Source organism: Microcaecilia unicolor, chromosome 1 (assembly GCF_901765095.1).
Source record: "Microcaecilia unicolor chromosome 1, aMicUni1.1, whole genome shotgun sequence".
NCBI classification, from domain to species: Eukaryota; Metazoa; Chordata; class Amphibia; order Gymnophiona; family Siphonopidae; genus Microcaecilia; species Microcaecilia unicolor.
Window position 1 is genome coordinate 371,245,783 of NC_044031.1, and position 12,539 is coordinate 371,258,321.

Below are 12,539 nucleotides of genomic sequence, written 5' to 3' on the forward strand. Positions count from 1 at the left end.
TTGTGCCTTATTCATTCTAAAAATAGGTCTAGCTCAAAACACCTTAGTTTTAGTCCTAGACAGTTTTGTTTTATTCCATTATAGCTGAAAAATCCCACCCTTAACCCCCCCCCCCCCTCCCGACATGGTCCCTTGAGATTTGTACACACTGCAGACACATCTAAAAAATAGGTTTTGAAAATACTGATTTGGGAATTTTTGTGAGAAAAACTTACAAATGCTGATTTATAGACATTTTTCTCTTTTGAAAATGTACCCCATAGTCAATCCCTTTGCCCTCCTGAACTCTAAGGGTAAGCAGTCATCCCCTTTTAGGGCTTAAAGAGGGTTCCTCTATCTCTCCCCCCCCCCCCCCCCTCTCTTTTTTTTCTCAGTATTCAGCATTCATAGTTCAGTTCCAGTATGCAAATGAGATGCAAATCCTCTCATCTCCAGTTCACAATTCTTAGCTGGGTGTTTTCTGTCCACTCCAAGAATTCAGAGAATCATATTAATTAGGTCTTAGATGGGTCAGTCCCTAATTTTGGGTCTGCCATACCCTGTAGCTGGGCCCACCTACTTTCACTCGAGGCCCACCCAGAAATGGTGCACACCAGCAATGCAGGATCTGGAATCCTTCAATTGCTTCCCCCCCCCCCCCCACCCCCCCATAGGTCCATCAGTGATGCTCTTTCTTTTTCTCTCTCAACCTCCGCCATGGCATTCAATTTTACAATACAGGCGCTACCTGGTAACGATTCAAACAATCCTGCTCCGGGGCCTTCCCTCCGCTGTATCCCGCTCACTGCTATTTATGCTGGGTGGGATGTAGTGGAGGGAAGGCCCTGAAGCAGGCTTGTTTGAATCGCTGCTGGGTAGCACTGATATTACAAAATTGAAAGCACCGTGGTGGGGGTTGAGTGAGGGAAAGGAAAAAGAGTAAGAGCAACGTTGCCAGATCTGGGGGGGGGGGGGGTTGGCGAGAGGAACTGGACCTGTGAGCAAGGGGGGAGGAGAGAGGTATAAGGTGCTGGACCTATGGGGGGGGGGGGTTGAAGAGGGATGTGAGGTGCTAGACCTGGGGGAGGGGGAGGAGAGAGGTGCAAGGTGCTGGACCTGTGGAGGGGTTGCAGGTTGGAGAGAGATGCTGGACCTCCAGGGAGGGGGTTGGAGAGAGGTGCTGGACCTGCATGGGGGGGGGGGGGGAGCTGCACCTCCCTAACACCATCCCTGGCATGTGCTATTTATGTTTTGCATACAAAGAAATGCCTTTTTGTTTCTCTGATGTTGTACTGCATGCAAGGTCTGGCTTCCTGGGGTTGTGGTTTAATTTCTGTTTCTAGTTTATGGTCACTTATTCTATATTTGGCATTTATGTTCTATGTGTGTGACTGAGGTATTCTGTTAGCATGAATTTTTTAGGTAGCATTCTGTAGTAATTTGGCTTGTTCAGTTTTCCTGATAAATGTATTGATATTTTAGGGCCCCATTGTAATATTTAGGTAGGATCCTTGTTTTGGAAGTTAGTGCTGGCATAGTAGGTTTGCTCTAGGTTCTGAGTGACTTTTCTTTTAAAGATTTTTTTTAAATTTCAATATGTCTGTTATTGAAATTACACTAGAAACCAAAATTTATTTGGTGAGTTTTATGGGGAAATGTCATAGCTGTGCTCTGCATCCATTGTTGGGGGAGGGACAGGGGATTCTGTGGATTCAGAATACATTTGGCTTCAATACCATATGGGGGAAGCATATGTGTTGGGGGGTTGTTGCTAAATTGGGACTGAAGAGTGCAGTCTCTTATATTTTCCCTTTCCCTAGCCCTCAATGTGGCCTGCAGCCACTGAAGCTTGCACTGCTACCTTCATTGAAGTTATTGGGAGTGGGGTAGAGGTGGCGCATGGCTGCATCAGTTGATAGGTTTTTCTTTTTCAACCCTAGTGCCCATCCATCCAACCTGTTGGCCCACCCTAAAATTGTCTTCCAGCTATGCCACTGCCTGTCACCCAACATGTAGCCTTCCCTAACCGACTACACCCACCCACTGCAGATTATCAATAGACTCACCATAACTGTACTAGGGGAACAAGAGGAACACTTCATAGTAGATGATGACGGCAGAAAAAGACCTGCATGGTCCATCCAGTCTGCCCAAGACAAACTCATATGTGTATACCTTACCTTGAATTTGTACCTGTCCTTTTCAGGGCACAGACCATATAAGTCTGCCCAGCAGTATTTCCCGCCTCCCAACCACCAGTCCCGCCTCCCATCACCGGCTCTGGTACAGACCGTATAAGTCTGCCCTCCCCTATCCTCACCTCCCAACCACCACCCCCTCTTCCCCCCAACTGCTCCGCCACCCAATTTCAGCTAAGCTTCTGAGGATCCATTCCTTCTGCACAGGATTCCTCTATGCATATCCCACGCATGTTTGAACTCCGTTACCGTTTTCATCTCCACCACCTCCCGCTGGAGGGCATTCCAAGCATCCACCACCCTCTCCGTGAAAAAATACTTCCTGATATCTTTCCTGAGTCTGCCCCCCTTCAATCTCATTTCATGTCCTCTCGTTCTACCGCCTTCCCATCTCCAGAAAAGATTCGTTTGCGGATTAATACCTTTCAAATATTTGAACGTCTGTATCATATCACCCCTGTTCCTCCTTTCCTCCAGGGTGTACATGTTCAGGACAGCAAGCCTCTCTTCATACGTCTTGGAACGTAAATCCCATACCATCCTCGTAGCTTTTCTTTGCACCGCTTCCATTTTTTTAACATCCTTCGCAAGATACGGCCTCCAAAACTGAACACAATACTCCAGGTGGGGCCTCACCAACGTCTTATACAGGGGCATTAAAACCTCCTTTCTTCTGCTGGTCACTCCTCTCTCTATACAGCTTAGCAATCTTCTAGCTACTGCCACCGCCTTGTCGCACTGTTTCGTCGCCTTCAGGTCCTCAGATACTATCACCCCAAGATCCCTCTCCCTGTCCATGCCTATCAGACTCTCCCCGCCTAACACATACGTCTCCCTTGGATTTCTACTCCCTAAGTGCATCACTTTGCATTTCTTCGCATTGAATTTTAATTGCCAAACGTTAGACCATTCTTCTAGCTTCTTCAGATCTTTTTTCATGTTTTCCACACCCTCCGGAGTGTCCACTCTGTTGGAAATCTTGGTGTCATCCGCAAAAAGGCAAACTTTACCTTGCAACCCTTCGGCAATGTCACTCACAAATATATTGAACAGAATCGGCCCCAGCACCGATCCCTGAGGCACTCCACTACTCACCTTTCCCTCCTCCGAGCGAACTCCATTCACCACCACCCTCTGGCGTCTGTCCGTCAACCAGTTCCTAATCCAGTTCACCACTTTGGGTTCTATCTTCAGGCCGTCTAGTTTATTTAAGAGCCTCCTGTGGGGAACCGTGTCGAAAGCCTTGCTGAAATCTAAGTAGATGACGTCCATAGCACGTCCTTGATTTAATTCTCCTGTCACCCAGTCAAAGAATTCAATGAGATTCGTTTGGCACAATTTCCCTTTGGTGAAACCATGTTGTCTCGGATCTTGCAACTTATTGGCTTCCAGGAAATTCACTATCCTTTCCTTCAGCATGGCTTCCATTACTTTTCCAATAACCGAAGTGAGGCTTACCGGCCTGTAGTTTCCAGCTTCTTCCCTATCACCACTTTTGTGAAGAGGGACCACCTCCGCCATTCTCCAATCCCTCGGAACCTCTCCCGTCTCCAAGGATTTATTAAACAAGTCTTTAAGAGGACCCGCCAGAACCTCTCTGAGCTCCCTCAGTATTCTGGGGTGGATCCCGTCCGGCCCCATGGCTTTGTCCACCTTTAGCTTTCCAAGTTGTTGATACACACTCTCTTCTGTGAACGGCGCTCTATCCACCTCATTTTCAGGTGTACTTTTGCCAGTCCCTCTCGGTCCTTCCCCAGGGTTTTCTTCAGTGAAAACAGAACAAAAGTATCTATTTAGCAAATTGGCTTTTTCTTCATCATTTTCTACATAGCGTTTTGTTGTATCTTTTAGTCTCACAATTCCCTTTATAGTCTTTCTCCTTTCACTAATATACCTGAAGAAGTTTTTGTCTCCTCTCCTTACATTTCTAGCCATTTGTTCTTCCGCTTGCGCCTTCGCCAGATGTACCTCTGGCGTTTGCAACCTATGACTTGGTGTCTATTTGTTCTCTCCTGGGACATTCTACCATTTCTTCTTGTAATGGAATATACACCCCGTCACAGTGACATTATCTATTTGCTTCTAGTGGACTTCATTTCTGTAGGCTATAGGCAGTTACAGGGTGACTTTGTATGGCTTGTGAATAATCGCACCACTGTTTCTATAATACCCTCACTGGATCATGTCTCCCAAGGCATGTTTATTTATTTTGAACTATAGAACATCCTTTCTAAAAGCTGCTTTAAATCTACCATGTTCTTCTCCCCCAACACTGAAATAGGAAACTAGATTTAGCCATTCTGAAGTGTACATTTTTCACCTCTATGGATCTAACCAAATAAGTTCTTAGTTAACTGTCTGGATTGAAAGTTGTTCTCTTTATAATAGGTTTAGTGGTGCACCTGCAGAAATAGCATATTTGTAAATCACGGGTTTTCTGGAAATTACTATGAGAAAAAGCATTAAATGTAAGATAGAATTATACCCCATTTTTCTAACTGATTTAGAGAAATTATTTGACAATGAATATGCTTAAGAACAGTAAGAGCACTTTGAGGGCTAAGAGGAACAGTGGGGGATGGGAAGTAGAAATATGTTTTAAGGGATATCTATCAGCAAGGATCATTAGAAAACAATTGAAAGAAGGAATAGAGAAAGGTTTTTTAGTTGGATTGTAAATATAGGGAGGTTATTACCTATTCACACAACAACCTAGCTTGGTGTCTAATTAGCATTCTTACGGAAGCTTTTATATTTTATATCCATTGTTATAAAAATATGATTTATTTTTCAGCATATTATGGAAAGAAAGTGTAAATTCATACTAATAACAAATACAGAAGGAAATAACTATTATAGTACCTCAGCTGAAATATGATTTGCAATTTATGCATATTTTCTCTACACATTTTCATGAGACGTGGCATCTATTAAGGAAGTACAATTTTCAGGCAAATTTTCTCTAATTTCCTGGAATTTTCTTGCAGAAATGAGATACCTATTTCACAGTTATTCCTTCAGTGTACGTACGTAAGCAGCCACTACTATAAAACTTGGAATGGTTAAATCAGACACTTCACATATGAAGCTACATGTTTAACATCTTACAGGACTTGTAACCTATCTTAGGTGCTTAGCTATTAATGAGTGCTTACAGCAGTGCACTACACTGATTAGCTTGTGCTAATTGTTGTGTTAAACAGAGGGTAATTGTGTAACAGGGCCTATGTTAATAGGCTATTTTATAAAAATAAATTGGTGTTTCTGCATCTGTATCAAATACTCATACAAAACCTATAGAAAATAGCTCCTAGATTGTGGGTGCTGACATTCATGCCTTTTCTCAGGAGCAGGCCTAAATGTTGTCAGGTGCACAAATTATGATTTTACCCATGCATATATTTTTAGTTGAGACTTAATTGTTTAAAGGAGGGAGGGGGAGTTATCAAAGACAGTAAAAGGTAGGCTTTTAGTGCATCTTGATTTACCATGGGAGTCACAAACCTGTAGTATCTCAGTATTTCAGGTTGCTGATTCCTATGTAAAATTAATGTAGATCCCCTATGGGTGAGGTTTATAAAGAGGGTGGTACGATGGTAAAATCACGGTGTAGGGTCCCACACTAAACTCTCACCACTTAGGGAAGGTACAAAGAAAGGTGGGAAAATTCTGTATTTTGTATATTATGCAGTGTGCAATTCAAGATGTTAAGCGAATTTCCCTAGATGTTACAAAATTTTAATGATGACAATATTGCACACTAACTTTTAAATTATAATAATTTATTGCACAAGATGTTTCTTTTTAACTTTTCAGAAAATGTATCAACTTTCAATCAATAAACTTTCCTCTGAAATTCTCAACACCACAAATCAGATAAGTAGTACAAATAATTACTTTCTCTGTTACTCAGAATTTACTTTAACTATGAAATTTTAACAGGAAAATTGATTCTTTGTGTCAATTGCTTTCTTACAGATGTCCACTTCCTTCACTTTGCAATGTAACTGAATCTCAGCATAAACCTCCAGGTAAGTATTTACATGTAAGTTTAAAGTCTCTGAAACGGTGTAGGTGGTGATTTTGTACTTAGCTGCTTGAGTTGAACTTTCTTGTATAATGGTAACTTTGGTCTTTTGTGGTAGTTGGTGCACGTGTCGCTCCTGCGATGGTCCTCCTGCATTGCCCAACAGCCTCTGTACCTGTACTCTGGTTAACCAAAAGAAATTGAAACCCTGTCTCCCTATCCTGTGGGAATTTTTATAGGGATTTTTGTTATCAAAACTGTGGCCAACCTATCTAGAGTAAATCAATAGATAATTAATGTACCCTATTGCAGAACCTGCCTTATTACTTTTCCCTGCCTAATGAGGAACACTCTTCCATGTATGTTAATCACACCTTGTAACCAGTCACACATTTCATACCTCACTGCCCTCATACACAGCAGTTCAGCTAAGGACAACAGTCCTGTTTCAATTTTTAATCAGCACCAATTCTCACTGCAGACCCGGTACAAGGTGATCACAACCCTGCTTCGTGGCAGGTCAGTGGGAACACACCAGATTTGCACACTCACCCTTCACCAATAGGCTTCTACACAATTTGTAGCCCCTCCAAACTCAGGCAGACCCCTCAGTACAACCACCCATTAACACATACGCATTGCACTCAAAGTGTCAGTCAAATGCACTGTGGCCACAACTCTGCTCTGAGACAGATCAGCGGAAACACAACAGTTTTCCTGCACACTCACTGTCACTAGCCACCTTCACTTGTTACCAGCAGGCTATTATACAGCTTATAGCCTATTTCAACTCAGGCAAGCCTTTCTGTATAACCACTTAGCAAATTAACACATATGCACTCCCTCAGTGCCAGTCAGGTGTGCTGTGGTTATCAGTGTGATTTCCAGCCTGTCTAGTCACACAAATTTCTTATACATACATGGGCAGATCATCTTTCATGCAGGTATATCTTCCCTTTACCTACAGTCTCTCAGCTTTACTGAATTCCACTCTCTCTATACCACCAGGTGTTCTGATTCAGTCAAATTATACTCTACTAGTAAAAAAGGCCCGTTTCGGGAACGAATGAAACGGGCGCTAGCAAGGTTTTCCTGGGAGTGTGTATGTTTGAGAGAGAGAGCCAGAGTGAATGTGCGGGTGTGTGACAGAGTGAGATTGTCTGTGTGACAGTGTGTGTGTGAGAATGAGAGTGTGTGACAGGGCCCCCTCCCCTGTTCCTAATGCCCCTCACCCCGTTCCCTCCCCTCCTTTTCCTCCTCCTTCCGACACTTTGGGTTCCTTAAGGCTTTCAAAAGTCTATGTACCCCCCGTGGCCCTAACGCCCAGTATCCGGATACCCCACCGCTTTCCTCCTCACCCCTCCCCCAAGATGTAATAATTTCACGTCCTTCATTTTTTTAAAAAAAGTGTCCTATCTACCCTGTGTACAAATGCCCGGCATTCAGATTGTGTTCCTCTCGTAAATTTTCATTTCTTTCATTCATTCAGAACTTGCCCCCCCCCCCCCCCCCCCCGAACACTTTTGGTTCCTTCAGTCTTTTAAAACTCTCCTATGTACCCTGTGTGCTAATGGGCAGCACTGAGATTGTTTTCCTGTCCCAAATTTGCATGTCTTTCAGTCATTCACAACTCTCCCCCCCCCCCCCTTCTCCAGTTTAACACTTCCGTTTCCTTCAGTCTTTTAAAACTCTCCTATCTATCCTGTGTCCTAATGGCCAGCATTCAGATTGTTTTCCTTTTCCAAATGTTCATGTCTTTCAGTCCTTCAGAACTCCCCCCATTTAACACTTTCGGTTCCTTCAGTCTTTTAAAACTCTCCTATCAACCCTGTGTCCTAATGGCCAGCACTCAGATTGTTTTGCTTTGCCAAATTGTCTGTCACTGAGGTCAGTGCGTGCCTGCCTAGCAGACCACTTCCGGCAGGCACGGTCCCAAGCACATCCTGTTGGAGGTGAGAATTATTATATAGGATTGAGGTTTTCCTCCTCATCCACACTCAATTTTCCAAGCACACAGACAGAGCACCTCTCATACCAGTCCTGTCTCTTCTGTGTCAACAGTTCCTCTCACCTTGTATCAGACAACTCTTTATTTAAGCTCTCTCTCCTGTATAAATCAACTCTTACACACACACAGGTCTGTCTTCTCCTGTATCTTCAGTTCCTCTGATAGTATCCAGCTCTGCCTCCCCCTAGCAACAGGACTACAGCTAAGCCATCTGACCTAGCAGCACCAATCAGACGCTAGCTTGTGGCAGGTGAAACAACTATTACAGATTGTAATCAGTGTTGCCAGGTGGGCGGTTTTACCGCCCAATTGGGCGGTTTTCCGCGACCCGCCGCGGGAAATTTTTGCCCGCGGCGGGTTGCGTTTTTTTGGGCGGTTTTTAGGGCTTCCGGGCGGCTTTTTGGGCGGCTTTTTGATTTTTTTCGGCTGCGGGGGGCGGGGTTAGTGACGTTTTTGGGCGGGGTTAGTGACATTTTGGGCGGGGCCGATGACGTGGGAGGCGGGGCCGATGACGTGGGAGGCGGGGCCGATGATGGGGAGGCGGGGCTGATGACGGGGAGGCGGGCCCGATGACGTGGGAGGCGGGGCCGGTGACGGCGGGGGCGGGGCCGGTGACGGCGGGGGCGGGGCCGGTGACGCGGGGGTGGGGGTGTCAGGGGCGGGGTTTGTGTTTGGGCGGGTTTTGGGCTGGTTTCTGGCCTGGATTGGGCTGGAAAAAAAATTTCTACCTGGCAACCCTGATTGTAATCTTTTCACAAACTCCATTTTAAAATCAGATTTTCCCATTAAAGTGTATGAGGAAAATGGATTTCCATACAAAAGACACTATAAATTACATTACTCTTTAATAAGAATTATACAATCATCCAGGCCACATTTTCCTGAATCCAATCCATGTTTTACATTTTTTAAACCATAAACAGGCACCATTTCACATCATTTGCATGTAAAACCCCCCAAAGTGCCAGCAGACCCTGGGGCAGCCCTAGCAGACCCAGGATGGTTCCTTTACAGGGGACACCCAGCATTTATTTTATTTTTTTTTTTTATACCCCATCTACATTAATAATACTGCTTGTGAGGCAAGAGCAGTGTTATTCCATCATCCCAGAAACATCAGGACACCAAGCTGATGATCCCATGCTTCTTCTTAAAGGGGCCGGCAACATTTCAAAAAAGCTGATCCCAGAATGCTCCCCCAACCTCCAAGTGTTGAACCCCCACTCTCCACCCAAAAGTGTTCCCTCAGCAGAAGACCCTTTCTTGGCCCTCCACCCTCCCGAAGGTCCTTTACCTTTGAAAATTCCTGATGCTTAGCAGTAGTCTCATGGTACAACCATTAGGGGTCATGTTTCCATACAAGGGCTTCCTTGTTCTTCTATGAAAGCATGATCCCTAGCAGTAGTACCATTATTATTATTACTAGTAAAACAGGCCCGTTTCTGACACAAATGAAACGAGCGCTAGCAAGGTTTTCCTCGGAGTGTGTATGTTTGAGAGAGTATGTGTGAGATTGACTGTGTGTGAGAGAGAGAGAGTGAATGTGCGAGTGTGTGTGTGTGACAGAGAGAGAGTGAGAGTGCTGGGTGCGAGTGTGTCTCCTCTGTCCGCCCTCCAGCCACCCAGCGATTCTCCTCTCTCCCCTGCTCCCCCTCCAGCCACCCAGCGATTCTACTTTTTCCTTTGCCCACCTCCAGCCACCCACCGAGTCTCCTCTGTCCCCTGCCCCCCTCCAGCCACCCAGCGAATGTTTCTCTATTTAAACATTATGGATGCAAGATTAGATAGATAGATATGTATTCACACACACACACACATGCAAACACACTTCTATCTGGTGGGGAGGAGTCAGACTGTTCTCCGTTCGATTCCAACCTTTCCAGTCAGCTGGATGCCTTTGAAACACTTCACTGAGCCTGGAAATCCCTATAAATTTAAAAAAAAAAACCCTGCTTGGCTTCTCTTACCAGCAAACAGAGAGGCAGATGCACTAAACGTTTTTCATCGTTAAATGAGCCCTCGGGGAAGAATTTCCGATCCTTTCCATGCACTTAAGCCTATTTTCCGACGACAGTAGCAGCTAACGAAAACGGAATGGAGATGAGCAATTAGTGTGAAAACCCCATTGAAACGACATGCACTAACCTTTTCCGATTGCCTTTACGCAGGAAAAAGGCAGGAAAACTAACGAGAGGTCTGGACCTCTCGTTAGGACAGCTCCGTGGCAGGAAAAAGTGTTAAGTGAAAAAATAAACAAACTTTGAGCCAATCCCAGCGCATTAGCAGAGCTAAAAGCGCTGTGATTGGTCCAAAGGACCTCAGAAAACACATAAAAAAATAAAACTAAAAAAAGGATCGGGAGGGGGCAAGGGCGCTCATCAGGAGCGTCCTGTACGGACGGCCTTGCCCCCCCCCCCTGCTCCCCACTTTCCGCCGCTCCCCCCACCCCGAAAAAGCAAAATTGTAGCAGCCCCTGCCCCCCTCCCTTCCTCACTACTCTCAGCTCCGCCTCCCGACATCCTCCGTCTGTGCCCCGCCCCCTTTGGGGGTCGTCGCCGCCATTCCCCTTCTCCATCGGGCCCCCCTCCCTCTTACCGGGCCCGTGCAGCGCCTCTCTCCTCTGTCCGAAGGCGCTGCACGGGCAAGAAGAACGCTGAATCAGCTGATGCCTGCCTTCGCGATAGAGCGTCTTTCTCCTCCTGGGCCCGCCCCTGTCTGACGTCAACTGACACAACTGACGTCAGACAGGGGCGGGCCCAGGAGGAGAAAGACGCTCTATCGCGAAGGCAGGCATCAGCTGATTCAGCGTTCTTCTTGCCCGTGCAGCGCCTTCGGACAGAGGAGAGAGGCGCTGCACGGGCCCGGTAAGAGGGAGGGGGGCCCGATGGAGAAGGGGAATGGCGGCGACGACCCCCAAAGGGGGCGGGGCACAGACGGAGGATGTCGGGAGGCGGAGCTGAGAGTAGTGAGGAAGGGAGGGGGGCAGGGGCTGCTACAATTTTGCTTTTTCGGGGTGGGGGGAGCGGCGGAAAGTGGGGAGCAGGGGGGGGGGGCAAGGCCGTCCATACAGGACGCTCCTGATGAGCGCCCTTGCCCCCTCCCGATCCTTTTTTTAGTTTTATTTTTTTATGTGTCAATTCAATTTGCCATGTGCTTGTGATTTGACTGTTTGTGGCATGCGCAGAGCAGCTAACATAACGCTTGGCTGCTCTGCGCATGATTTGGGGGCCGATTAACGATGTGTATTGTGATTCTTTGATACATTCTACGTTTCAATACCGATTCCAGCATGTGTGACTTTTTTTTTTGGTGCATTTTTCGTTATTTTAAAATCGTTAGGGACTTTAACGATTTAGATTTTTTTACGTTTGGTTGCTGCATCTGCCTCAGAGCCAGAAGGAGCAATAAAAGTCAACTGGACACCTGATAAGATGAAGTTAAAGATTTGCAAACAAAAAGACTGTATCCAGCTTGCTCCCCCTGCTTCTGTTCAAGGTGGAGGAAAAAGCGTCAGACCTTTTCTATTCACAGCCAGTTCTACAAAGATATGATCTTTGAATTACACACCATTAATAACACACTCTTGCAAGAACAAATGTTTTCGCTGTTTATAGGCCTAAGAAGGACAGTTTATATCAGATGCTTGGGTGGCTCAATGCCGGAACAACGGGCCAGGACCCAACCTGTTATTCAGAGGGTTTGCTATATGCAGGAGACAGATAATTACTGTAGCAAATACGCTATGCAGGGTTTCCTTTGGCAGAAGAAAGTTTGTTGCAAGACTTGTTCTTAAGGGATTTATTGTAATTTCGTAATGGATCCATCAAACATTCAGGTGCAGGACCCTCTGTCATCAATCTGAGCAAAGAGCTAGGATTTATGTTTTTGTTGTTGTTTATATATTTTTAGATGCTTTTGTGAAAGGTTCTGTAGGGCGTTTTCCATTTTTCAGAATATCTGAGCAGCATAAGATAACGCACCTCCAACGTTCTCCTGGGGAGGGTGTGGCGTTGTGGCGAGGGCGGCAGGGGCGGGGCCTCATGCTGCTGTCGTGCGGTTGGTCAGTGCTGCGGGTGATGTACCCGGAAGTACGTGTCATCAATTCAGGAGATGGAGCCTCACAGAGCGCACGAATGCTTCAAGGCTTCACTTTCTCGGCTTCAGAACATTGGAGGTGCGTTTTATTATATAAGATTATTATTATTATATTTGTATCCCACATTTTCCCACCTATTTGAAGGCTCAATGTGGCTTACATAGTACCATGAAGGCGTTCGCCCAGTCCGGTAGGGAGACAGATACAAAGTGATGTTGTAGTAGAATAAGG